The sequence below is a fragment of the Podarcis tiliguerta genome (assembly GCF_965153285.1).
Source record: "Podarcis tiliguerta genome assembly, chromosome: 1".
Taxonomy (NCBI): Eukaryota; Metazoa; Chordata; class Lepidosauria; order Squamata; family Lacertidae; genus Podarcis; species Podarcis tiliguerta.
In genome coordinates this window covers 116,562,837-116,589,201 of record NC_139534.1, presented here as the reverse complement: position 1 = coordinate 116,589,201, position 26,365 = coordinate 116,562,837, and the positions used below count along the sequence as shown (strand labels likewise).

General features: G+C 44.0%; 1 long non-coding RNA gene across 1 annotated transcript in view; it reads left to right on the top strand.

Moving 5' to 3' along the window:
• Nucleotides 1–5,054: 5,054 nt before the first annotated feature.
• LOC310677892 overlaps nucleotides 5,055–26,365 on the top strand; it is a 30,563-nt gene continuing 9,252 nt past the window's right edge. Inside the window, exon 1 of the long non-coding RNA XR_014511494.1 lies at nucleotides 5,055–7,065. This is a non-coding gene — a long non-coding RNA (uncharacterized lncRNA). The remainder of the gene's footprint in view (nucleotides 7,066–26,365) is intronic.

Here is a 26,365-nt window from a genome sequence, read left to right as displayed (position 1 = left end):
CAGGGCACACAGGGAGGCTCTCCACCTTACCTCACGCAGGGCCAGCTTGATTGGCCTACTGTGTATTGAAGATGGCTATGTTCCTCACCTGTGGCCAAGAGGGCTCCCAGTGCAGCAGACCTACTGGTTTGAGAGCTTTGCAAAACAGGAGGTTTAGGGAGCTGGTGTGGCCACAGCTGTTGCTCTCTTGTCCTTGAAGATCAGGTGGAACAATTTAAAGGCACAGAACTCTTTGTGTTTGTACAAAACGAAGCAGAAGGAAATGCTGCAGCCCGGCCAGATACCTGCCTATCCCTCCGTCCAATTCTTTCGGCCACGTGCGGCAATTAGTCACTGTGTGCGGCACTCACTGGACCTACATCAGCAAATGGATGTGCTGCCCTTAGGGGAAGGGGAACGGCTCAATAAGAGGGCACATGTGTTTTGCAAGCACAGGGCCCCAAGTTCAGTTCCTGACACCTCCAGGGAAGGCAGCAAAATGCTCCTGTCTGAAACACTGAAAATGCAAGTGGTGAGAGTGCTGTTGTTCTCAGGTCCTGCTTTCAGGCTTCCCATAGGCATCTCGCTGGCCAGTGTGAGAACAGGATACTGGACTAGACGGGTCATTGGCCTGATCCAGCAGGCTCTTCCATCTCTGTACAGAATGTGCTGTAGAAAATATTGTTCATACCTATTTGTCATTTCTAAGGGACTTAACATTCAGGTGTCCAAAGGACTACAGTGGTACCTTGGGTTAAGAACTTAATTCGTTCTGGAGGTCTGTTCTTAACCTGAAACTGTTCTTAACCTGAAGCACCACTTTAGCTAATGGGGCCTCCTGCTGCTGCTGCACCGCCGCTGCACGATTTCTGTTCTCATCCTGAAGCAAAGTTCTTAACCTGAGGTAATATTTCTGGGTTAGCGGAGTCTGTAACCTGAAGCGTATGTAACCTGAAGCGCATGTAACCCGAGGTACCACTGTATTCTATTCTTGACATCAGGAATCAACCAGTCAGTGTTGGTGTTGGTGTTGTCTTTACTAAGTTAGATGTTCAGAACAGCTGCAGAGCAGCAACAACCACAGCAGTAGGAACACCTGCTCGTTGGTGGAGGTACTGCCACCTCACTTTGTAGGAGAGAGACAGCATAAGCTCTGGTGCTTAAGATCTGGAAAATATACACTGGTAGATGTGCCACCATCAGCTGGACCAACATTGGCAGGACCCTTCAGTGACAGCAGCTGGCCAAAAGGCCTGGACGTCGGGGAGTATAATTGCCAGGCTGAGATGGTCCCACATCAGGTGGAGAGGTCTGGTGCTGAATTGGATTCCACCGAGAGGTCTTCAAGGAGAGACTGGATAGCCATCTGCTGAGGTTGCTTTCACTTTGGATTTTCCATACTGAACTAGAAGCTGGGCTACCTGGCCTATAAGACCCCTTGCAATTCCATGAGTCCAGTGCCCACAAACCCAAAAGAAGACACAACAGATGGAACACATGGTTATATAATGAAACACTAAGATGTGCAGCAAATCATTGAACATGGGAAGCGCAGATAGGTGGAAACTGCTCAGCCAAGAGAGAACACCCCCCATTTCACCATGGAAAGACCACAACTTCTGAACTCCATTACCCTGTTGGTTGATGTGAGGTCACAACTCCTCCCCAAATAGAGAAGCAGGGGCTATCGGTCTCCAGATTGTGCACTTGACTTCTACTGCCCATCGTTCTGCAAAGTGTACAGGCCAGGCCCCGAGAGGACCAACCCAAGCACCTGCCATGCTAGTAAGCAATGGAAGGTGGTTGGAGAAGTGTCCTTCACACCCTAATAAATCAGGGAGTTTACCATTGGCGTTCCTCTAATTCCTATGCACATTGAATGCCAAGCAAACACCAGCCAATTTGTAGCCCCCACTACTCAGAAGTCAGTTTAATGCAGGTGCCCCCAAAACAGGTTTAGGACACCCATAATATTCCTATTCAGCCTCCCACAGGGTGACTAGCAGAACCTCCTGTGACACAGGGATGGCTGGTTGGGTGCTTCAATATGAGAAGGTGGTGGTGCCAGGGTGAAATTTGATATGGTTGGCCCAATACAATCTTTGAAATCTCATTCTCCCCTTCCCTTGATTACCCCATCACATTGACAGAAATGGACACATGAATGGTAATGTTAAAGAGTGTTTTCTTGCTCAACGTTGGAAAGTATGAGGAGACGTATAGCTGGAGAGAACCTAACCATATCTCAGGCATATCTGCTCTTGGGCCCAAATGGTTGTTTGAAAGTCACGTAGTACAGATTCTGGAACACTATGTTCCTGGTGGCCCATCTTACATAAGAACACAGGAAGCTGCCTTATACTGAGTCAGATCACTGCTCCTTCTAGTTCAGTATGGTCTAAATTGATTAGTAGGGACTTTCCGGGGTTTCCGGCAGTGGACTTTCCCATCCCTACTTGGCTGTGAGTCCTGGAAGACCTGCTCCCTGCCTTGCAAGCCATTTCCCACCTGGCTTGGGAGGCTGGGTCTTTGACTGGCTGACTGACTCCAACTAGAAAACATGAGGCTCCTGAACTCTTGGGCTGGGGTGTTCTGTTGCCGTTGTTGTTGGGTTTTTTTGTATCTTTATTATAGATCTTATTGTGATTCATATGGATTTTTCAAGTTTGGTTGTGTATTTTTTAATGCTTTATTGTTTGTGACTACTTTTGCTATGTTGTAGTTTTGTACTTTCATATTGTAACCCACCTTGAGCATGGTTTGAACTGTGGAAAGGCAGCACACCTATAAGATGATGTATCATATACTGAACACCTGAGCTGGTTGTTCATTGCCTTTTCCTTCGTTGCAAACATTTTATGCAAAAAAGAACATGTACATTAAACATGCAAAAGAGTCAAGCCCCATGTTATATTTCTAAAACATAACTTTATAAATATGACAATATCAACGTTTCCTGTTTTTTTAAGAGAAATTCCCTTATTCCAAATAGGATTCCTTGCAAGAAAAGGGAAAAGTTAACAGCTATGCAATATACATATTTTATAGAATTGCTTGCAAAGTTGTATGTATTTGCTGGTTACTTTAGGAGTGTTTATTTATTTACTATATATAGAGAGAGAGATCAATGTAAATATCGAAGTACAACGGTACATAAAACCATACAATTAAAACCATATACAAAGCTATATGGCAAGCAGATAATATTATATGCACAAAAATCATATAATGTGTGAAAAATATTCATATTTTTAGCATAACAGGTTGGGCAGAGAACCTCATATCTTCTGGAAGTTAAGGAGCAAGATGGGAATTATTAGGGTTGCCATACGTCTGGGATTTTCCGGATATACACAGAATACTGTAGTCGGAAGCAGTGTCCGGGTAGAAACCTTTTGAAATATGGCAACCATAGAATTAGAAACAAATCTGGATAAGCTCAGCCTCAAGTTTTTCAGAAATCTTCCATAGAGGTCTGAGGCCCTGGAGCCCTTGACCAGCCTTCCTCAAACTGGTGCCCAGCAGCCTCACCAGCATGTCTGTGGTGGCAGGATGGAAACTGGAGCCCAAACATCTGCAAGGCACTAATTGGGGGGAGGCTGTCATAGAGAATTGTAGTTTGTTAAGGGTGCTGTGAATTGCAGCTCCATGAGGGGTTAACTACAGTTCCCATAAATCTTTTATTTTGGTGAGCAGCTATAATATAAGTATGCTTTGAATTTATGGTACGTTTCAGCCCTTCTTGACACTTGTCTCCCATGTGCTGTGGTCTAAACCACTGAGCCTCTTGGGCTTGCTGATTGGAAGGTCGGTGGTTCAAATCCCCACGATGGGGTCGAGCTCCTGTTGCTCTGTCCCAGTTCCTGCCAACCTTGCAGTTTGAAAGCATGCCAGTGCAATTAGATAAATAGGTACCACAGTGGCAGGAAGGTAAACAGTGTTTCAGTGCACTCTGGCTTCTGTCACGGTGTCCTGTTGCACCAGTAGCTATTTAGTCATGCTGGCCACATGACCCGGAAAGCTGTCTGCAGACAAACGCCGGCTCCCTTGGCCTGAAAGCGAGATGAGCGCTGCAACCCCATAGTTGGCTTTGACTGGACTTAACCACCCAGGGGTCCTTTACCTTCCCACCTCCATGTGCTTAATTTGCTCACAGCTCTGTATGGACAGCTATCTAGTAAACTGAGCACTATGGACTTAAGCTAGCTGGGACAAGCTAAAAGTTTGAAAACTAAAAAGTTCCAGTTGCTCCACCCACTTCTTCCCCCACTCTCTGGTCTTTCTGACATTGTTAATCCATTGATGGAGTTAGCAGCCCTCCTTTCTTTCTTTCTTTCTTTCTTTCTTTCTTTCTTTCTTTTTTTTTTTGGCCTTCCATTTTCAAAACTTTGCATCCTGTCAGTCAGAACTGCTGTTATGTGGCAACCCATATTTACGCCGACAACTTTGGGCCTGCCAGGCTGACTGTGTTTCAGAAACCAGAAACGCTGCCTTATTTCCTTCCATTCGGGTTGACAATGAATATTGATGGGGATGCTGGGTGGTTCTGTATATTATTTTATTATTTTGGTGGCAGGGTGGGATAGCACACAAGACAAATGCAAGGAAAAGCAATACCCTGTAACCTATTTAATCTTTGCAGGTAATAACCAGTCCTGATCAAGAGGAAGGGAAGATGGAGAATGATTCCCCCCCCCCCCACAACCCCAATGCTGTGGTGCCTCAGTCTCCTCAATTCTTCTCAGGCTTTCTTTGTATTTAAATAATGCAAATTTGACAGGGAAAGAATTCCCCCTTCCTGACTCCCCTCCACCCCCCACCCCCACTGTGATGCCATTGCATAATTATCTGGGCTGGTTGAAAGAATGAAACCTAGTTCAAAATGTATGAGTTCATTTTTATGTTCTACTGAGAAAATTTATTCAGTGTGACTGCTCAGTAGCGACTGCAGTAAAACACCTTAATCCCTGGTTGAAGAAAGGTAATACCTTGACAGATGTGTGCCTCCTACTTTCCTTGCGGCCATGTTTCAACAACAAACCTTTATTTCTGCTTCTTGGCTGTAGCAGGAGAAAAAAAATGAGAGGAGCAATAAAGCAGTCAGACAAATCTCTGGAGCCAGGCAGCAATGCAATAGTAATGACAGATTTTTAATGTGGCGGGAGAGATTGACAGGAAAATGTCTTCAGAGCAAACGCACGCCAGATGGAATGAAAACGGTTTATTGGAGTATGGAGGTGCTACTGAACCGAATAGAGGGTGGGTTTAAGGTGGGTGTTTTATCCGCTTCAAGTAAACAACAACAGTTACCCCAAATCCCCTCATTTGGCTACTGCAGAGACCCCGTCTTTCTTTCTTTCTTTTTAAAAAAATAAAAATAAAAATGGAAAACAAGGTTTTATTTCCACAAACTTGCGCAAACTTTGCAAACAAAAGTTTTGAGTTTACCTGTGCTAGGCAAAATGGACTAGGGAAATGGGAAACATTTTTCCTTCTCCCAACTGGCAAGGGATTCAATATTGTTTCATGTGAGTTTGAGTTTATTATCTTTTATATCAAAGGCGAGTGAGCAAAAAAAGAGATAGAGAATAAAAAGGCAATTATTATTTTTCAAAACTAGGAAAAGTCAGGTGGTGGTTGTTGTTTTTAATCCAGTCAGAAGTCTAGTTAACCCTTTCAGTGCCAGGTTTGAAAACAAAACAGAATTGCTGTGCTTCCTTCTCACTAAAGGAAAGCAACGTTTGGATGTTCTGCAGAATGTTCTCCTAGCAACTCAAATAAAGGTAAAGTGCTATAATATTTTATATGCCATAAAACACAAAGCCACTGAGAACTGAGGTAAAAAATGAGCACAAATGAGATGGATGGGTGGGTGGGGGTGATGTTTATCATATGTAATATTAACACTATAATGAACATTAAACCAGTAAATGGTGAGAGAGAGAGAGAAAGGGGGAAAGATAAACAAAACACAATTGGGGAATGGGTGTTTTCTGGAAGGTGCCTTATTTTATTTTAATTTTACAATCTACTATGCTTTCATAATCTCGACAGCTGATTACATGCATTCAGTTTATAAGCAATCAGATCGGTTGTGACGTAAAACACACACACACCCCCTATACCATAGGCATTCTTATTTTGCAGATTACCAGGACACATTTGAAAATGAGAAAATGTAGAGGATGCAAAAAGAAATGAAAAAGAAAAGGGGGAGGAGAGGAATAAGTCTGGCATATGCCTTTCCCTAATTTGAACAGTAATTGGATCACAAAGTTCTCTCTTCTCCCAAGTGCCGCTTTTGTTTTGCCTGAAATTCCTGCAGAGTAAAGTTAGGATTTTCCTCATTCCATGCTTGTTATATATGGCCTGCAAAGGGCTCAGTGCAGTTTGTGGGAAGGTAAGGGATGGGGAGGGGAGGCGGTGAAGAGGGGAAGGCGGAGGCTGGAAGCTGGAAGGAAAAAGTCTGCAGTTTTTTCATGTCATTTCATCTGATATCTACAGCACTAGGATAACAAAGCTTTAGGCAAAATGGTTAACACTGACAGGAAAAGTAATTGGCATGGCCTGGTGACAATCACTTTTTTATTTTAAAGATTTACTGATTGTTTCTTTAAATAAAATATATATGAAGGGTTTCACAATTTTATTATCGGGGCCTCTCCTTGCTTTAATATTCTATTTAACCCTCTCTCTGTGTTTGTGTGTGTTTCTGTATTTAGTCTCATGTTCGAGCAAATAAAGTTTGTTTCCTATTTTTTCTCTGCTGATCTCGTTCTCTCGCTTCAGAGCAAGTGCAGGGTGTTCTGCATTTTCACTCACCGTTATTTGCCAAAACACTGACACGCAAGCTGATACATGAGACACAAGATTGAAGAAAAGAAATTAAAAACCACCTTAAATGAACGTGCATCCTATTCCAACACAGAGAAACACACACACATGCACGTTGCAGGAAAGAATGGCAGTTTGCTTTTGCCTTAAAAAACCCCCAAAACTTGCATTCTTTATTTGTTCAGTGTAGGTTGCTCACTGAAAATCAGAATTCATCTGTGGCTTAGATTTGTGCAGATTCTTCTGACGTGGGTGAGTAGTTAATATATATATAAAAATATTTGGGGCTGTTGTTTGTAGCTGGTGTTCAAATGTGGGGGTGGTGCCATTGCCTTCTTGGAAAGTTATATCAGTTTATTTCTATGAAATCTCTGAAAAACCCATGTCTCAAGAAACCCAATGCAAGATGTGCATACAAATTAACTTAATCGTTTAATTTCAAAAACTGTCCAAGGCAGTGTGTTACTTACCAGGCTGTCCTCAAACAATTTTACTGTAGCTAGCATGTAATGGAATATTAATCTCTGTTCAGAGACCTGAGCAATATCCAGAGACATTCTGACAAGTTTCGACGGCTGCCTTCATGTAGAATGCCTTCGCTGCTGCTCCTTTTTCTTAAAAAACAACAACACAGTTTTGCCAAAGAATTTAGTCTCTCCTATACTTCATTCTTGAAACGCTGCTTTGACAGTGCGCCGAATCTATAACATTATTTGAATATCAAATGCTTACACCGAGCTTCCCCCCCTGAAATTAACTAGCCTAATAGTTTGTGTTTTCAGTCCAGAAGATGCTAAATACAGACTTTCAACCTCAGAGTGTGTTCATTAGTCACTTGCAAATTATTTTTTATTCCTTAAAACCACCAAGTATATCAGCACGCTCTCATGCACCCCCCACACTGTGGAATTTTGATAATGTATGTCCTAACCGCTTAATTGATTGATTAGCTTACTGCCGCTTTCTGAGACACCAAATTTATCTTTAATAGCCGGAGTCAGGCACGGCAGGCAATCGGGAGGGGGGTGTGTGTCCCTTGACGTCGATTTGCTCTTAACTGGAAAGTCATTACCACTTAATACATGTAGATTGTGTTGAAAGAAAATTATGTGTAATGAAATGAGGGAAAAATTAGTGGAGTGTTATGGGCGAAAGCAGATGTTACAGAGGAATTATGCTAGCAGAGATAATCACCTTTGCTAGCATTGTGTGTGCTGGGGTGTTAACTCAGAGAGAAAGAGTTGGTGAGTGAGCTAAATAAATGTATTGATTTACACAGATTTGCTCCTCCATCAGTGGCACACACTCAACCTCAAGGTTTATATTTCAAACACTCAAGCTCACCGCTTTGCCATTTCCCCCTCTCCTCCCCAGTCCTTTCTGCTGCATGCAAATGCCCCTGTTGATTTTCTTAGCACCGTGAAGTGAAGAAGTAGCCAAGGCGCGCAGAACACGGTGCTAAGATTTGGACGCTGAGCCCTTCCAGCTGAACGTTAGCCCTTGAGACGTAAGCCACTGAGTACGGTGTCGGGTGTACCTGACAGACTGGGAAGCTGCAAAATGTATAAGGGGGAAACAGGGTGGTGTTGCGATGTAGGTTTGGGAACAGTGAGAAATTGCAACACAAGATTAAGTCATTAAAAAAGCAGAGACGTCCCCATTTTATTGGAAGAAATTAAGGAACTCCTCTGTTTCAGCGCAAGGAAACTGTGATATATAACAATATCAAAATTAGCAAATAAAATTTATTTTTGAGCATCTAGGATATTATTTATTCTTGTAAGTGCCATCATTTTCAGTGCTGAAAATAGCAAGGTTTGAATTTCTGTGGAATTTATTATTTTTAGGGTGAAGGCTCTGTATTCTACAGAAGGCTTATTTGCATGGAGAATCTCTTCTTCATTGCTCATTCTCTAATAAAATAAAGTTGTGTCTGGAAGATATTACCTTGTAGATATGATTATAAAAGCCGCTGATAATTGGGCTTTTCTGACATATTATTATGTACCTTTGACTTCTAATGAAGCTTTTGCCACTAGGTTTGGTTGGCTAATTACAATAATACACACCTCCTTTCAAGATTCCAAGTCTCCTATTCCCAGTATTCTTGTAGGTTAGCAAGAAGGCTGTCAATTCACTTGTCACTATATTAATGAGTCAAAGAAAAGCAGCCAGCCAGCCAGCAATGAATCAGTTGGAAAACTATGATGAATGCTTCAATAATTAAGGGAATAATTAAATTGCTGAATGTAGGATGGTTCTAAATGAAACAGCTTTTGTGACGGTGTCATATTGTTGTTTATAAAATACAAAAAGGAGCTGCCATTTAAACAATATTGTGGGCATCCCACTTAAACGTATCTGTCTTATCTTCAGTGACTGTGGCTTAATTCCTGCACTCAGACTCAACGACTCGAAGATCCCTTTGCACTGGGCACCTGATGACGGGCTGTGGGTAGTAACATTTCTGAAAACATGGCTGAAGTTCCTACTTGGTATTGCGCCCAATGCGAAGCACACATATCGTGAGAGCTGCCCCTTTGTTGACAATGGTGATTGTATTCGCTGAGGATACGCTGGCATCCTCTTAAAACATGCCATCAACTGAGAGCCAGGAGCGGAGCATATGCTCGCGATGCCCAGGGTGTGTGTGCTCCCGTGGGGCGCAGAGGGTGCCCTCCCAGGCGCGGGGTAGCTGCTCGGGTGCATGGAGTGGCATGTGCACCCTGCAGCTGGGGGCAGAGAGAGCTGCTGATGGTGGACATTTGGCATGCCGCCCGCCTGCAACTCCCAAGCCTCCCCTGAGCTGTCAAAATGGCTCGGGGTAGGCTTGGGAGTCGCGGGCAGGCGGTGTGCCAAATGGCGCCCTCCCCCCAGCGAAGACACCTGGGACAGACTGCACCCACTGCACCCCCTTCCTCCACCCCTGACAACAGCCTGGATTCTTAAACACTTGCATGCATGTACTGGGGAGCCCTGATTAACCTGCAACTCCCGAACATGCGCCCAAGTCTATCTGAGGTTTCACAACTCCTTACCCTGTTGCTGCGGAAAATCCTCATGCAAACCCAGACAGGAAAAGGTGGACCTGCTTTGAGTTCTGAAAGCATCTTGCAAATACATCTTTTCATCTCCCTGCGACTTGGAAACGCAATCCTATTTGTTTGTTTGTTTTTGCACTGTTATTATCTGATTTGTTCGATGCCTTGGGTTCCTTTGGGAAATTAGGCGGAGTAGGAATGCTTAAGATAAATAAAGTCCTATAAACCGACATTCGTTCGACAGAACACTCTCGGCACAGAGGCCCTGCTGCTAGCATGGCGCCATGTGCTGGACGGACAGATCTGCACCTTGGCAGCATTGCACATGGGTTGCACTGGCAGAATATTCAGATTGGGACTGGCTGCTCACCAGTATGCAACTGGTATGTTGAATACTGAATAGGGGGTGGAATATGGGGGCACAAAAACACCTTCTCATGGCAGTTGGAAGCACCAGCAGCACCCCAAGGGTGAAAGCAGCATGGATTATAATCTTTCTTCAGAACCCTGTTTGTTTGTTCATATCCTTGTACTTAGTCAATTAGGTAATATTTTTACTGCTCGCCTTTCTCCCAAGGTGGGATTCAAGGCGCCTCACAACATTTAAAAGTATCAATTATAAAATACAGAATTTTCAAAGAAAATTAGTTAAAACCTTTTTTTAAAAAAAAAAAAAAGCATCACAATAGATCTAAAACAAGCAATTAAAATATAATTTGCCCTGACAACAGCCCAGTGATAAGCATAATCTACACCAGGCTTCCTCAGCCTCGGCCCTCCAGATATTTTTGGCCTACAACTCCCATGATCCCTAGCTAATCAGGGATGATGGGAATTGTAGTGCCAAAACATCTGGAGGGCTGAGTTTGAGGAAGCCTGATTTACAGCATAGTTTCCATCAGGTTGTCTGAACAGAACGGTCTTAGCCTGCTGGTGGAAAAAAATAACTCCACCTCTCTTTGGTGGAATTTCACAATATGGGCAGAGTCACAGAAAAAAAAAGTTATCTCTCATGTCTGTGGTCAAAAGAGATGTTGCTCTTGGTCGTGAATTTTAAAGGTGACATGAAAGCCCCATGTAAATCCTCTGCCCCCCCCCCTTATGTATTTCTTGGCTATTTGTACAGTGGTGCCTCGCAAGACGAAATTAATTCGTTCTGCGAGTTTTTCCGTTCTACGAGTTTTTTCGTCTTGCGAAGCACCACTGCTTATTGACGGTTTCCCATAGGAATGCATTGGCAGTTTTTTTAAAAAAGGCGCAAGACGTTTCGTCTTGCGAAGCAAGCCCATAGGGAAATCCGTCTTGCGAAGCAACTCAGAAAACGAAAAACTCTTTCGTCTTGCGAGTTTTTCATCTTCTGAGGCATTCGTCTTGCGAGGTACCACTGTACAATGAAATTACTGATCTAAAAAAGTACACAATGCTCACACTTCTAGGATAGACTGGCTTGTTGCAAGGAACTAGTGTTGTGCCAAAACCTGCCCTACAAATTCTGAAAGGCTTCCTTCCCATGCACAAGAGCCTTGGGTTTCCCCATGTCATTTACAGAATGCCTTAGAATTCCTTTACAATTTCAAAGGGTAGGGGCCTTGCCAAGAGCTGTGTGTGTATGTATGTGTGTGTGTGGTTCCTCCCCAGCTGCCCGCACTTCCCAATCTGAAAAAAGCATCCTGGTAGCAGTTGCCTCATGACCTCTTCCCCTGGGCTTCAACTGAAGTTATGTAAGTCAAGGATGTGAGCTGCCAAATGCCTGAGATTGGCTCACTGATTGTATTCCTTCTTTTACCTTAAAAATCTCTCCCCACCGATTTCCTTAAAAGTAAGGAGGCTTCATCTTTAAAAGAGCAACAACAGCAACGAGCCACGGTCTAGAGCATGCTAGACAGCCTCCTGAGCTTCCCACACTTATAGAAAAGCCTAGGTGAAAGCACTCAGGAGATGGGAGCACCCAGGAAGGCTGCAGAAGGAAGGCCACTAGAGAGGTAATTTATAGAATGAAAGAAAGGGTGCCTACAAAACTCATTGGCCACCTCAAAAGTAAAGTAAACAGAATAAGATCCTAGCATCCCACCCATGAGCTTTTCACCGAAATCTTCCCTCCTCCTTTGATAGTTTTTGAATGCACTTTCTTTTCTCATTAATTGATGGAGAATGGTATTGGGTGGGAGGGGGAATGCAGAAGAATTTTTCATCACAGCACTCCTGAGGGCTAATTACTTAGAAGTGTACAGTTTTCCATCTTTGTTTTCTTGGAAGACGTCCCTATCATCCCTACTGTTACATCCTGAGGAATAAGATACCACAGAAGGAAATAACAGCATTGACCGGAAGACAGAACATTTCTCCTACATTCCGATCCTACCCCCCCAAAAAAAGAAAGGTTTCTACTAGACTTTAAATAAATAAAATAAACAACAAAACTACCTCAAATATTTCCTGGACATTTGTGATCCATTCTATTTGCTCAGACTTTTTCACTATGCTTCCTTTCTGTATAAGTGCAGACAACTCATTTAGTGTCAGAAAAGCTTATAAGATATCACTTTCGATCAAGGGTGGGGAACCTGTTGCTGTCATGGACTGGTTGAGTGCAAAGGAATGGTGAGAGGAACCAGCTAGGGAACCACCAAGGTAGAGGACTCTGAGCCTGGGGAGTGGGGTTGAGACAACAAGGAGTGGTCACAGGGAGAAGAGGGAGAATACTGGGAAGAGGAGGTATTGGAAGCTGAAGGGGCAACAGGGCTCAGTGAGTTGTGTGAGCCTATGGCAGAGAGAAGTCCGAAATCAGAAGCTGAAGCAGGTATGCAGGAAGAGGGAGGTCACAAGGCAGATATGAGTCAGGCTAGTGAAGAGTCACACGTATCTCCTCCCCTTGCTATGACAAGCTGTCCTTCCTCTGACTCCCAGAAGCAAGAGAGGTATGAAACAGGAGGAGCAAAGACTGGCTGAATGCAGGCATAGTCTCTGATTGCTTGCAATAAGCCCTGGAGAGAAGAGACATAGACAGCTGTGGGGAGATGGGAACTTTGAGTCTCAGCAACTGTTTTCATCTAACTTTTGAATATATATCAATATAAATAACATGACCTTCTAAATGCCTGCATGGGAATCCGTTGCCAGACACCGAGGTGCAGAAGCTGCCGGAAAAGCTGACAACTCCATGTACAGCTCCGAGCCTGTCAATCTCGGCCCATCCGTCAATCAGGAGATGCATATGAATAAAGCTTTAATCTACTAACAAATTCAATCCTTCGGGCTCCTTATTTCTTTATCTGAAGGCTATGTGCTGTCTTTCTTCAATGTCACAATGTACACATCACCCCTTATTAGAATAAAAGGGTAACAAACAACACAGTGCAGTTCTGGTACCTCCCAAACTCATGCAAACAGCATCCTCCTTCTGGGATATGGTACAATTGGCGAGGGTTGCATTCAGATTTATTCCAATTCCCTGACGTATCCTTACTGATGCTTTGGTTTGTTTTACGTGATTTTCCACACAACAGCAAAATCTCTTCTGGAAAATCTAAGGTAGATGCCTTAGTCCACCTCATGGACAGGCTGGCCCTGATGGAAGCAACCATTTCCCCCAGTTATGTTCCATAATGCAAGATCTGGGGGATTGGGGGGAAACAAAATGGCGGCCACCAAAAGACAGCAACCCAAATCAACTTGACTGCTAGTAGCAGGAAGCAAGAGTAAAAGTAAGAAGGCAACGTTCTAAAGTGATTTTTTTAAAAAAACAAACACAAAAAACCCCCTAATCTAACCATAAATGAATGTGATGTTAACCCATAGATTTGAAATGTTAATGAAAAGTTTTGATGGATGCAAAACATAGGGAATAATGAATTGAAAAACAATATTTGTCCAGAGGCAATACGCCAGATATGCTCATCCCTTGAGAGTGCATCCTTAGGTCTCTAAAATGGAACTTTCCACATAGATGAGGGGGAAATTGTCAGGCTTGAGAGCTAGCATGATGTAGTGGTTAAGAGCGGTGGACTTGTAATCTGGTGAACCGGGTTCGCATCCCCGCTCCTCCACATGTGGCTGCTGGGTGACCTTGGGCTAGTCACACTTCTCTGAAGTCTCTCAGCCTCACTCACCTCACAGAGTGTTTGTTGTGGGGGAAGAAGGGAAAGGAGATTGTTAGCTGCTTTGAGACTCCTTAAGGGGAGTGGAAGGCGGGATATCAAGTCCAAACTTCTTAAAAATAAAATAAAAATAAATTGTCAGGCTTGGAGAAAGCTTAATGTCTACAGAGGTATGAAAAACATCTTGGGGCAAGGGGAGGTGTCTAAGGTGGCAGGTGTGTGAACAAAAGAAGGCCTGAGCGTGCCCAGTGAGGGCTGGGCATAGAACATTGACTGACCATTGACATGGGAATTGGAAAACCAGTGCTGGAGTCAATGGAATGGAGTAGCCTGAAAGCAGGCATGACTGGCTGGCTAGAATCCTGAAGAGGACCACTCCACAGTGCAGTTTTTTTTGTAATGCTGAGAATAATAATAATAAAATTTTATTTATATCACGCCCTCCCCGGCCAAAGCCGGGCTCAGAGTGGCTAACAACAAGTGAAAATAGCACAGTATACATAAAATCACACAGTCAATTAATTAAAATACATTCTAAAATCAATTCAGAATTAAATTAATGGCAACCATTGGGCCGAAGTTCTATGGGGGTTACAGAAGGAGAGAGGGGGTCAGACTGCCTTGGCCAAAGGCCTGGTGGAACAGCTTCGTCTTGCAGGCCCTGCGGAAAGATGTCAAGTCCCGCAGGGCCCTAGTCTCTTGTGACAGAGCGTTCCACCAGATCATGGCCACAGCCGGAAAAGCCCTGGCTCTGGTTGAGGCTAGCCTGACCTCCCTATGGCCTGGGATCTCCAAGATGTTTTTATTTGAATACCGTAAGGTCCTCCGTGTGACATACCAGGAGAGGCGGTCCCGTAGGTACGAGGGTCCTAGGCCGTATAGGGCTTTAAAGGTTAAAACCAGCACCTTAAACCTGACCCTGTACTTCATCGGGAGCCAGTGCAGCTCCGGGTGAATGTGATCCTGTGGTGAGGACCTCAAAAGGAGTCTCGCTGCGGCATTCTGCACCCGCTGGAGTTTCTGGGTCAGTCTCAAGGGCAGCCCCATGTAAGTTTATGCTTATTGGGTGTTGGAGCCAAGCAACAGACTGACGGCTTTCTCCATCACACTATACTTGTGATCTTCCCAGAGAAATCTACCTGGTCACAGCTGTGGAAATAATAATAATAATGGTAGAAAGCAGTGGCGTAGCGTGGGTGTGCAGGAGGGGCCGGCCGCACCGGGTGCAACATCTGGGGGTTAGGATTAGGGGGCGCAAATCCACAGGTTAGGGGGCGCAAATTACTTGCCTTGCCCCGGGTGCTGACAACCCACGCTACGCCACTGGTAGAAAGGCACAGGAAGCCACCTTAAAGTGGATGAGACCACCAGTCTACTTAGCTCAGTGTTGCAAAGCATATGCTCTACTGCTGAGTGACTTCTTTATCTGATCCAGAAAGACAATTAGAAAGTTCCTATGTTGTTTCCATTTTTGCTTTGCAACATGGCTTTAAAAACTTTAATAGTTTGATTCATGCCACTCTTCTTAAATTCTGCTCCCCTTCCACAGCCTCTGGGGAAAAGAACAAGTAAAAAACAAACAAAAAAATCCCTCAAATCAACAAAATATCAGGTTACACACTGCTTGGTATATACCATGTAGAATCTAACCACTTACCCATAGCATTGACACGTTACAATAGTTGACAGTTTTTCACCACTGAATGGTTATAATAATAAACTATTCCACAGGCCTATAATTTTGAATCACAAAATTTACCACAAACATAAAGTGCATATGCTACGGAGAAACCATTATGCTCTCCTGGAGATAATAATGATTATCTTGAAACTGAATACAACGTATTAATACAAGGGTTGAAATAAAAAAAGGTTTGACCCATGCATTACACACTGCAAAGCAAGTATTGTATTCATGAGCAATCAGGGCAGCAGTTTACCCTTGGTTTGCTGCTTCAACTGCCACTGATCAGGCCTATGTTGTGGCAGGATTGGCACCTGACCAAGCAATGCCTTGCCTCTCCGAGGATGCATAAGAAGCTGCCTTCTACCAAGTCAGAGGGTTTGTCAGTCTAACCTAATATTCCCTGCTGTGATTGGCATAAGCTTTCCAGGGTTCCAGGCAGAAGGGCTTTCATGCCACTTTCTGCACAGTCTTTTGCAAGGGGAGAAGCCAAAGGCTAGGGTTGCCAGAGTCCCCTGAGCTGACCTGAAGTCTCCAGGTTTGCCTGCTCCCCCTCCCATGTGGCAAGAGGAGAGCTTGACTGTGCAGGTGGTCAAGAGCACCTCACTTTACTTATTTATTATTGCTGTGTATGCAGCTTGCTGAAGCCTCAGAGCTGCAGGAGAGGGCCGCCAATTATTGCATAGAATTTCTGGGGTTGCTGGCATGCTCTGGGTGACTGGCACATGCTTAAAGTGCCTGGCTTGGCAACATCACCCATCCCTTGTGACATCGCCAGAGGCCACCCCTAGATCTCAAGTTTGAGCCCTGAAATCTTAGCATTTGGGATGCTCCTGACCGGGCGTGGGAACTGAACATGGGGCCTTTTGTATGGGAAATCCACCGTTAAACCAAGGTCTCCCTGCACAGGGCTGGGAAGCTTCAGATTTGAGAAGGTCCGGAGAGGCCTAGTCCTTTATAAGTGAGCCCTTATATCCCCAGATGCTGACAAATGCATGAAGCCAACTCTATAGTCATCCTTTAAATTTCTCACACTGCACTAGAGCAGGGGTCGGCAACCTAGAAGAAGAAGAGGAAGAGTTTGGATTTGATATCCCGCTTTATCACTACCCAAAGGAGTCTCAAAGCAGCTAACAATCTCCTTTCCCTTCCTCCCCCACAACAAACACCCTGTGAGGTGAGTGGGGCTGAGAGACTTCAGAGAAGTGTGACTAGCCCAAGGTCACCCAGCAGCTGCATGTGGAGGAGCGGAGACGCGAAGCCGGTTCACCAGATTACGAGTCTACCGCTCTTAACCACTACACCACACTGGCTCATAGGCCACAAGCGGCCCATGGGGGTCGTTTAACCGGCCCGTGGACCCCCGCCGCCCGCTCGGTCAGCTCCCATGCACTTTGCTAAACTGGTGTGGAGTGGAGTGGGGACTGCCTTCCATGACGCTGGGTGGCTTCCCATTGGCTGCAGGAAGCTCCGTGCCATGTTTGTGTGTGTGTGTGTGTGTGTGTGTGTGTGTGCTCTGGCCCACCGCGGTGTCTGCAGGACCATGAACCACCCCAAGCCGTGAAAACTTTGCCGGCCCCTGCACTAGAGTGACGCTACATCGCTGGCTATCTGTGAGATTAACAGGACTGCTAGATCCAACTGCCTGGAGTGCCTCAGAGGGACAGAACTTGGGCAGCAGTGGAATGCTAAGGGGAGCTGAGAGCATGCGGCAACTGCAGTTCCTGCTAAGGGTGCTTGGCACCTGGAAGGCCAGTTTCTAATGATGCTCCTGTTCATAGAGGCAACAGCTTCAGGAATGCCACCATGGAATGCCAACAAAGAAAATAAAATACATCACCGAACAAGACAAAAGAGCAAATGGGTTTGCAGTGAGTTTTCATTTGTTAATTTACATCTGCTGATGCATATTTTTTTAAAAATAAAAAATTGCTATAAATTAAATAGAAATCCAATACATTTCACTAGAGTGGGGGGTGATCATCTGGTGACCTGTGTTCCTATTCAGTCTACTGCTAAACTGTTGGCGGGTAATTTCATACCTTCCTGCTCTCCTTTCTGAAGGTGCTTCATCTTTAGACCAGACTGACCATCAAACAGAAGACTGTACTCAGTGAACAGGGCACTCTAAACAACTGCTCCAGGAGGCTCAGTGAAAATGTTGGGAAATGGAGCATCGACTGGCAATCGTTGGGTGAGCTGCTCTCTCCAGTCCCTTGTAGTCATTGAATTCCTTTCAAGAAACCATGTCCTACAGTCCTTGCCGTGATTTCTTTCTTTGAACCAAGGGGCAAAACACAAAGGAACTCATATTCATTTAGCCCTCATGATCCCAGGGCTGCATCTGAAAAAATGTCGGCAGGGGACTTATCCACACTTCTCATTCCTCCATTCTTTCCTGGTAGAGGTCTGCATTTTAACACTCAGTGTCCAAGCATTCCAACCCCACAAGCTTTCCCCACGAAAACCCACTCTTTAAAACTATCAAAGCAAATGTCGATTCAGGCTTCTGTGGATTGGTATTTCTTCCAATGGAGCTTTAAAAAGAGGGTTCTTGTGGGGAAAGCTCTGGGAGGGTGAGTGGGTGGGTGGAAGCTCTCAGAAGACCATGCTTGGAAACTGCAGAGGAAAGGTCAGTGTAGATAAGCCTGGTGTCTTTTGTAGGCCCCCAAAGTGACAAAAAAACCCAAAGACCAGATAGTGCTAAGGACCCTGCAAACTGAATATTTCATGTCTGCATTTTGTCACTTCCATTGGGCAAGGCTTCAAGTCGTGCCTTGCCAAGAAGACTCCAAGAGAGACATCTCCAGCTCCTTAAGCTGCTCTTTATTTCTAGTCACTAGAAAACTTCCCATCATTAGGATTGGCGGCATCTTGTTTCTTCCGCAGAAATCAATGGGAGCTATTAGCTACTGTGGGTGAAAGTCAATAGGCTGCAAATGAGAAGGCAGTTGATGTGGGAGCAGAAGCAGCTCCTTCCCTTCCACCCCGGTGTTAGTAGCAGCAGCATCTCAGCCAGGAAGAAATTTGGTTCAGCTTGCATCTCCGGTGCGAACTTCCCCAAACAACGCACAAACTGAAACACCGCTCTCCTTCCAAACGTGCCCTTCTCTGAATTTTGTGATTCAGCAACTCCTGATGAAAAATGTGTGTGCAAATGTGCATCTTAGGAGGAAGTCTGTATAAAAATGCATGTACAGGAACTCAATACAGTGGAACCTCGGGTTGTGGACATAATCTGTGACGGAGGCACGTCCGCAACCCGCAGCATTCGCATCCTGAATCACCGCGTCTGCACCGGCGCTGGCACGATTTGGTGCTTCTGCGCATGCGCAAAGCGCGATTTAGTGCTTCTGCGCATGCACGAGCGGCGAAACCCAGAAGTAACCCTTTCCAGTACTTCCGGGTTTCCCACGGTCCGCAACCCAAAAACACGTAACCTGAAATGTCCGTAACACGAGGTATGACTGTATTTCAAGAGCTGACACAAAATTGAATGTAATAGTAACTATTGCAAATAAATGTACATTAGTTAGGAACATACATTGCAATGCTGGTGAATAGTTATGGAGACTATTTTTAAAGGAAATTGGCAAACTGATGCAGAAAAGTGGCAAACTGAACTTAAAATTGGGGCAGAGGATCATAAAACAAAAGAAACCGAAATGGACCGATTCACCCATCTACAGCACAGATAGGGTGGAAGGTTTGACACCCATCTTAACTGCACCCCATATAATTAGTATTATTTATGTCACCTTTCCTTCGGCAGGAACTCATGGCAGGCCCTCCACTTTCTCCAAAGCACAGGAGGACGTGGATGTGAAATCAGGATATTTGTACTGCTATTCTTTAAAAGTTAAATAGTAGGTGTATGCAGTGCTTTTCTTTAAGGAGGGGCGAGTGCCGGTACTCCATACCCTTGAGTAACCTTGGGGGGGGGAGGCACTGTGTGTGTGTGTGTGTGTGTGTGTGTGTACACATGTATATTCTCTGGGATCATAGCACTGGGGGTCAGGGAAGTGTGAACCTTTCCTCTGACACACAAACACACACAGAAACACATATTGATGTCTCAGTCTGATTTGGATGGCATAATCAGTTTGCTTCTTAGTGGGAACCACTGGCTGGGTCAACATTTTGAGAGGTTCGAAATTAAAAAGGCTAGGAGGGCAGCGAAATGCCAAAGGCTGGGATCAGAAGTGCTTGCTGCAACTTACTTGTATTTATTTAGTATTTTCACTTATAGCCCACCCTTTGCTAGATGATGCAGGGAGATCACAATTCGAATTAGGATCACAAAATAAAACTACAAAAACAACCAATATCGGAAGGACAAAACAGCAACAGGGCACAGCAGGAGGAGAGAAGGTACCCACACATCCAAAGGCCTGGGCAAAGAGGTGCCTCTTGTCCAATCCTCGAAACGCATACAGTGAAGCTCCTTGGAAGTGAGGTCATTCCCCCAACTGGGGACCACCACAGAGAAGTCCCTGTCCTACGCTGCTACCCCTCAAATCACAGAGGGTGGTGGCCAGTCAGGTCCTTCCCTACTGTTCCCTAAAGAACAACCATGTGCTTTCACTCTCTGGGGCACGACAGTGGATGTGAACCATGAGTACGTACCACATGTTTCTGTGTACATGAGTAGCTAAATGGTTGTCATTCTGACTGATGTGCTGTAGAGAGCGGGAGGCAGGATCCAGAAAGTGGCGCCGATTCTCACATAAGGGAGAAACGCTAAAAGAATCAGGACACTTCTGAAGGCTGTGTAAAGTAAGGCTGCACATGACATTTACGATATTGAGACTGACATCCCTGGCCAAGCTTCTTAACAGCTTCCCCAGTCGAACCACCAGGACGTTAGCAGTTCCAGAGTAAAAAACGAGCATCACTCCTGGGGAACATCAGCCGAGACTGCTACCAGGAGGACCACCAATATTATTACTAGCTGCAATAAAAAAAGCACTTCTTAAAATGTTTTTTTCCTCCACCTAATTGTCAAAACTGAATAATATTATCAGCTTTTTCATCCTTTGAGTATTTCTCTAATAAGAAAGCAGAGAGATGCACAGCAAATAAAGGCAGAAGATTTGAGGATGCAAAGCAATCATGCAAAATGACTTTCATATCAGTTCGATAAGCAGCTGAAATTTAATAACTACATCTCTCCTATGGTGCCAGATGAAAGTTTAATACTTTATGCTTTGCTTCCTTTCCCCCCTCCCTCCCTTGCATGATGCTCATTCAGAACCATAACTTTTCCTTTTATAGTCTATGGTGTATGTTTTTTTGAGGGGGGCCGGTTGACAGGGTGGAGGGAGGTTAGGTGTTGTGGATTAATCAAGGCTCTGGAGACACAAGTCAAATTCTAGTCTAGTTTAGAGAATAATGTTTCCCCCTCCTTACTCATGCCCCAGCAAAAGAACATTGTCAGTCATAAAGAAGATGATGGGATGTATCCAACGTATATATTAAATATGGATTAATCCCAACACCAATGCTCAGGGAATACCTTCATTAGGACTAATAAACATGTTACAAAGGAGTATCTACGTCAGGCTAGATCAGGAGTGGGGAATCTTTTGCTAACCAAATGTTCACAGAATCATAGCATTGTGGCATTTTGAGTCCTCCAGCCCAACCCCCTTGCAATGCAGGGATCTCAACTAAAGCATCCACGACAGATGGCCACCCAACCTCTGCTTAAAAACCTCCAAGAACTGAGAGTCCACCACCTCCTGAGGAAGACCATTCCACTGTCAAACAGCTCTTACCATCAGAAGGTTATTATTGGTGTTTAGTTGACATCTTCTTTCTTGTAACTGGAATCCATTGGTACAGGTCCAACTCTCCAGAGCAGGAGAAAACAGGCTTGCTCCATCTTCCGCGTGAAAGCCCTTGAGATATTGGAAGATAGCTGCCATATCTCCTCTGAGTTCTCCTCGTTCCCAGGCTAAACATGTCCAACTCTCTCAACTGTTCCTCACAAGGCTTGGTTTCCAGACCACAGATCATCTTGGTCATTCATGCAGATGAACTACAAATCCCATCAGCCCTAGCATGCATAGCCAATGGGCAGAGCAGATGGGAGTTCTATAGCTCAGCAACATTTGGAGGGCCAGATGTCCCCCACTCCTGGGCTAGGAATATCTTTTCGACGTTGCTTCTATCTTAAAGGCACAGTGCTAGCAGAGGACTAAAAAAAATTATACAAGTTGCAAGATTGTCAACATTATAGTTTTGAATGCTATATATATATGTACATTTTTATAGGTGCACAACTCTACACCCCGAATGGTGTTTATCACATTTTCCCTGAAATCTGAAACATCTACAATTTTTGAAACCTCTAAAATTGTTTTGCTCTGCTTTTTAAGGATACTGATATGCCTTTTTATGGATGCTTTACCTCAGTTCTACACATTACTTGGCTGGAGAAGTGAGAAATTTGAAGGATGGCTGTGGTTCAAGAGTTGACTTCAGCCAACTGCTTCCGCCAGACCAAGGCCAGCTCACAACCAGCCTGCCTGCCCACCTAGTGAAAAACAGAGATTATTGTATGGACCACCACTCAACCAGCCAGTGGAGGAGTAGCAATAGTCACTCCTAGCGAGGATCATAGTTCCTTGCCTTTGTCTCCATGTAAAAGGACTTCTGAAAGTGAATGCTATTTACATGCATAATTGCATGATTATGTTTCTCACTTGCTTAATTCATGCCTGTGTGTGACTGGAGGTGAACTTTGCAGCTTGGCTCACTCACTTGAGCCATCTGATTTGCATATAGGTGATTTCTTCGTTGCTGTACAGTTGGGAGTCTGGCATGGCTTGACCTTTGGTGTACTGATACCATGCGTTAGTATTATTCCTTTGTGGGTGGTGACTTTTTCTTTTTTCTCCACCTCTGGGTGTGTATAGTAAGGTACCAGATACTAGGGCGGGTTTCATCAAAAACCCTTTGATCCTTTCTCAGAATTCCTCTGACATCTCACACAAGGAGAAATCTCCCAATTCACCTTTGTATTTCTCGGAGTCAGAGGCGATTCTTACAGATATGTGATTTTGGCTGAGCCCAGCTAGTCAAGTCAAAAGGATGGTTCCTTTCCATCCAATCAGAAAAGCGAAGGCGACCTCTATATTTTGGAGGCGATTGATTTGTTTCCAAGGAAGGAGGCCTCTGAAGGTACTGGCCTCTTTAACAGTGCCCCCTGCTGACACTATCTGTGTAGCCTGTCTTCCTACTAAGGAGCCGATGTGATTTGTGGATACAATATTGAGTGGGGGGTGGAAGGGATAAAAATGGGGTTTATATTCAAGAATGCACTTGTGAATGTTATGGGGAAAGGCTGTGGGCTAGAGATATAGCTTTAATCCCTCCCAGCCACCCAGTATTTTGCAAACACAATTAGTTCTGAAAAATAAAAAAATGAAGATGCAAAGGTGTCGTTTGAAGAGACAATACTAACCTAGAGAGGGATGAAACAGTTAAGCAAATGAGAGACACCTTTACAAGTCATAAACAAGAGAAGTTTAAGTCCAGCTGATTACATAGGGTGATGGTGGATTTTTTGGAGATCTTCACATCTCTCACCTCTCCTGGGAATTTGAGGGCCATTTTCTTTATTTTACTGAATGCTGTTTTGATTTGGGGAACGTGTGCTGACTGCTCCAGTCCCTTTGGCCTGAAGATAATAATCCATCAGCCTTTTTAAGCTGGTAAAGCCAACAGAAACTGGTGTCACTATTCATAAAATAATTGAGTTTACACAAAAAAGTGATTTTGGTAATAGCCTGAATCTCTCTCTCTCTCTCTCTCTCTCTCTCACACACACACACACACTTTTTTTTTTTACAAGTATGTGCATTTTATTTAAAATTACTGACTCAAATGGCAAGGTAGAGGGAGAGAAAAAAATCACCTCCAACAACTTCCTGTAATTGCGAATTATTGTGAGGGAAACAGAAGGGAAAGATTTTGAAATTATGAGCCATTATGCGAGTGAGAGAGTGAGAGAGAGAGAAGGGGGGGGAGAGAGAGAGAGGCAATGGGGAAAAAAGACATCTCGGCTTCATGAAACACAGCTGACAAGCTCGACTAAATTACCCCCGGACCATTACAAAAATCACTTAATTGCCAACCATTTTGTTAGGTCAATTGACTCTAATTGAAAAAATAACAAAAAGCTTATTATGCTGCAAATGCGGCCGCGGAAAATGAGTCTTCTGTTACGAGGAAACAATAATTCTAAATTTCAGCTGCTGCTAACGCTACAAAGTTCAATGTTTTCTTCCGATAGAAATCTACTGTGTGGCAGAAAGCAGAATATGCTTCTGTTGATTGATAGTTCTTTTAATTCCACGTTCCCCGGTGCCTCTCATACGAAGCCTCCTTTCCTACTCTACATATACTATTTTGTTTTCTCACATAGTTTATTCACATTTCCCTCCCTTCATAAGCCGAGATGCAGGCTAGGTTTTTTTTCCTAGGGGTTGCTGATGGCTGGTGAGCGTGCATCGCCGCCTCAGACTACCCTCCTCCACCATCGCTTTTCACAAATTGCTTCCAGTTTTCTGGAAATCAAATTCCACCACTGGTCATCCCCTCTCACACCTATTCCCAAAACACTGTGGGAACTAACTGTTGACACCTAGATGTTTACTTTCTTTATTCCTGCACCTTTAACTTCCAGGCAGTGGAGTCCTGCAAAACACATCAGGCATAATAAAATATCGGGGCTGGGGGATTGCAGAGAGGGCTATAATTAAAATTCCCGTCCGTGAATATAGGTGAAGAATTATTTCACAAGGGTATCTTTTCTTTTCCAGGATGGTTTACAGGAGTTTGTACCGTTCCACCAAGATAACCCACCCGGAGCGCTCTTTATTGTCCGATTTACAGAACTGAGCAGTGGAGATTTACAATGGGCCCGAGTTGAGAATTACTTAGAGAAGTAATTATTTTTTGTCCATAGAACCAGAAGGCGGCCAGGGATGGCTGTAGCCTTTTGTTCTGCCGCCTTGCTATGAAGAGATAGGGCAAAACGGCACGAAGTGCTAAGTAGCGCCGGCTTGTGAATAGAGAGTTGTGTAAAGCTCGAATTTTGCATACGCTGTTTGCCTCTTGAATGGTCCTCTGGCCATTCTTCTGTTTCCTCTTTCCTTTATGGCGACAGAAGTTTGCGAAGGCCTTCCATGCGAAATGGGTCTTCTAACCAGTAGCAATGCCTCGTCCCCGCGTGCCAACAATGGTGAAGGCTGTATGAAGGACAAGCAACATGCAGCACTATGCACAGTGCAAACTTGATGTGCCAATGAGATCTGCTGCGGGTATGTTGTGTTTGCACATTGCACGCCTATTTTATGCTCACTGTATGGTTTGCATTGTCCGTCATGTGATCCTTGCATCACTTGCCCTGAAAAAAATACTAAATTCACCGGACTTCTGCATTCATTCTTTTGGGATATTCCCAGCTGTGTATAATCAATGGAACGTTCTTTTGGCATGCGCCATCATGGTTTGCAAATACCTTGACGTGCTGTAGGATTTATGAGTAATTGTATTATTTGAAAAGTGCATCATTTTGATGTCTACAGGTGTTTGGGAGGAAAGCAGGGAGGGAGGGTACAAAGTGCCGTGAAGCAAATCTTGGAGATTTTCAAAAAATTATTTCAGAGACTAAAAGTTGTTTGTGTAACATCACACAATCCAGATAGACTTGAAAAGGGAATGTACGATAAATACAGTGAAATCAAGATTTGAGAAGAAAAACATCTGAAAAAAAATAATAAGTGCTTTTGTGTGGTGGGGCATTTAAAACGGAACGTCTTAAAATCCTGCCAGATAGAGGGGCTTTGCAAAACAGTAACTATGTTTTCACCCTTGAAAAAGAACAGGCTAGTTTCAGCTCAAAATAAGGAGCGAACGTCGAGAGTGGGAAGAGTATTGTGAGGGGTGGGGGGTTTGAGCTGGAGAGAACTAAACAAAACACTATCTTCCCAAACCCGCTTCTTTTCTCTCTTTTTTGTCAAAATGTTTTTTTTTAAAGATAATTAATTTCTTCAACGGCCCCAAAAGACAGAATATTAAGTTGATAGCATCTTGAAAGGAAAAGCAAAATCCAATACTATCAGTGGGAAGAAAAAAGAGGCTTCACATACCGGAATAGAACCAATTTCTTTCAAATGAAGGAGGAAAACCCTACAGAGAGGAATAAAAGTGAGGAATGGTGAATTCTGTAACACTTGCCAGACCAATGAGCTTCATCAATTAATCACAGCAAAATAATCACCACCTACATTAAAGAATAATACATGAAAAGGACAGGGCATAGCTTTAACTTATTCAGAAAGGGCTGACTCCCTAATCCCTCTGAGTCTTGACATGTTAACTGGGTAGCGACTAATTAGATGTCAAAAATTCATAAGCACTCTTTAATATTGCATATATCTGCAGCAGACATTTCAATATGAGAGCTGTATACACAGAGAAGTCACTATAGCATTAAAACGCAGCAGGGTGGGAGGAATAAAAGGAAAACAATAAAAACAATGGCCCCTAAAAACCCCAGAGAATGCCTCCTTTGGAAGCGTGTGCTTTCTTATTCAGAAAAGGTATCACCTTAATAAGAATTATAGGCAAAAGGGAGGGGGGGGAGTCCATGCTGTGTGGACGAAAAGAGGGAGAAGAGACTGACTTATCAAAGGAGCTGCCAGGTAAATAGGAATTTA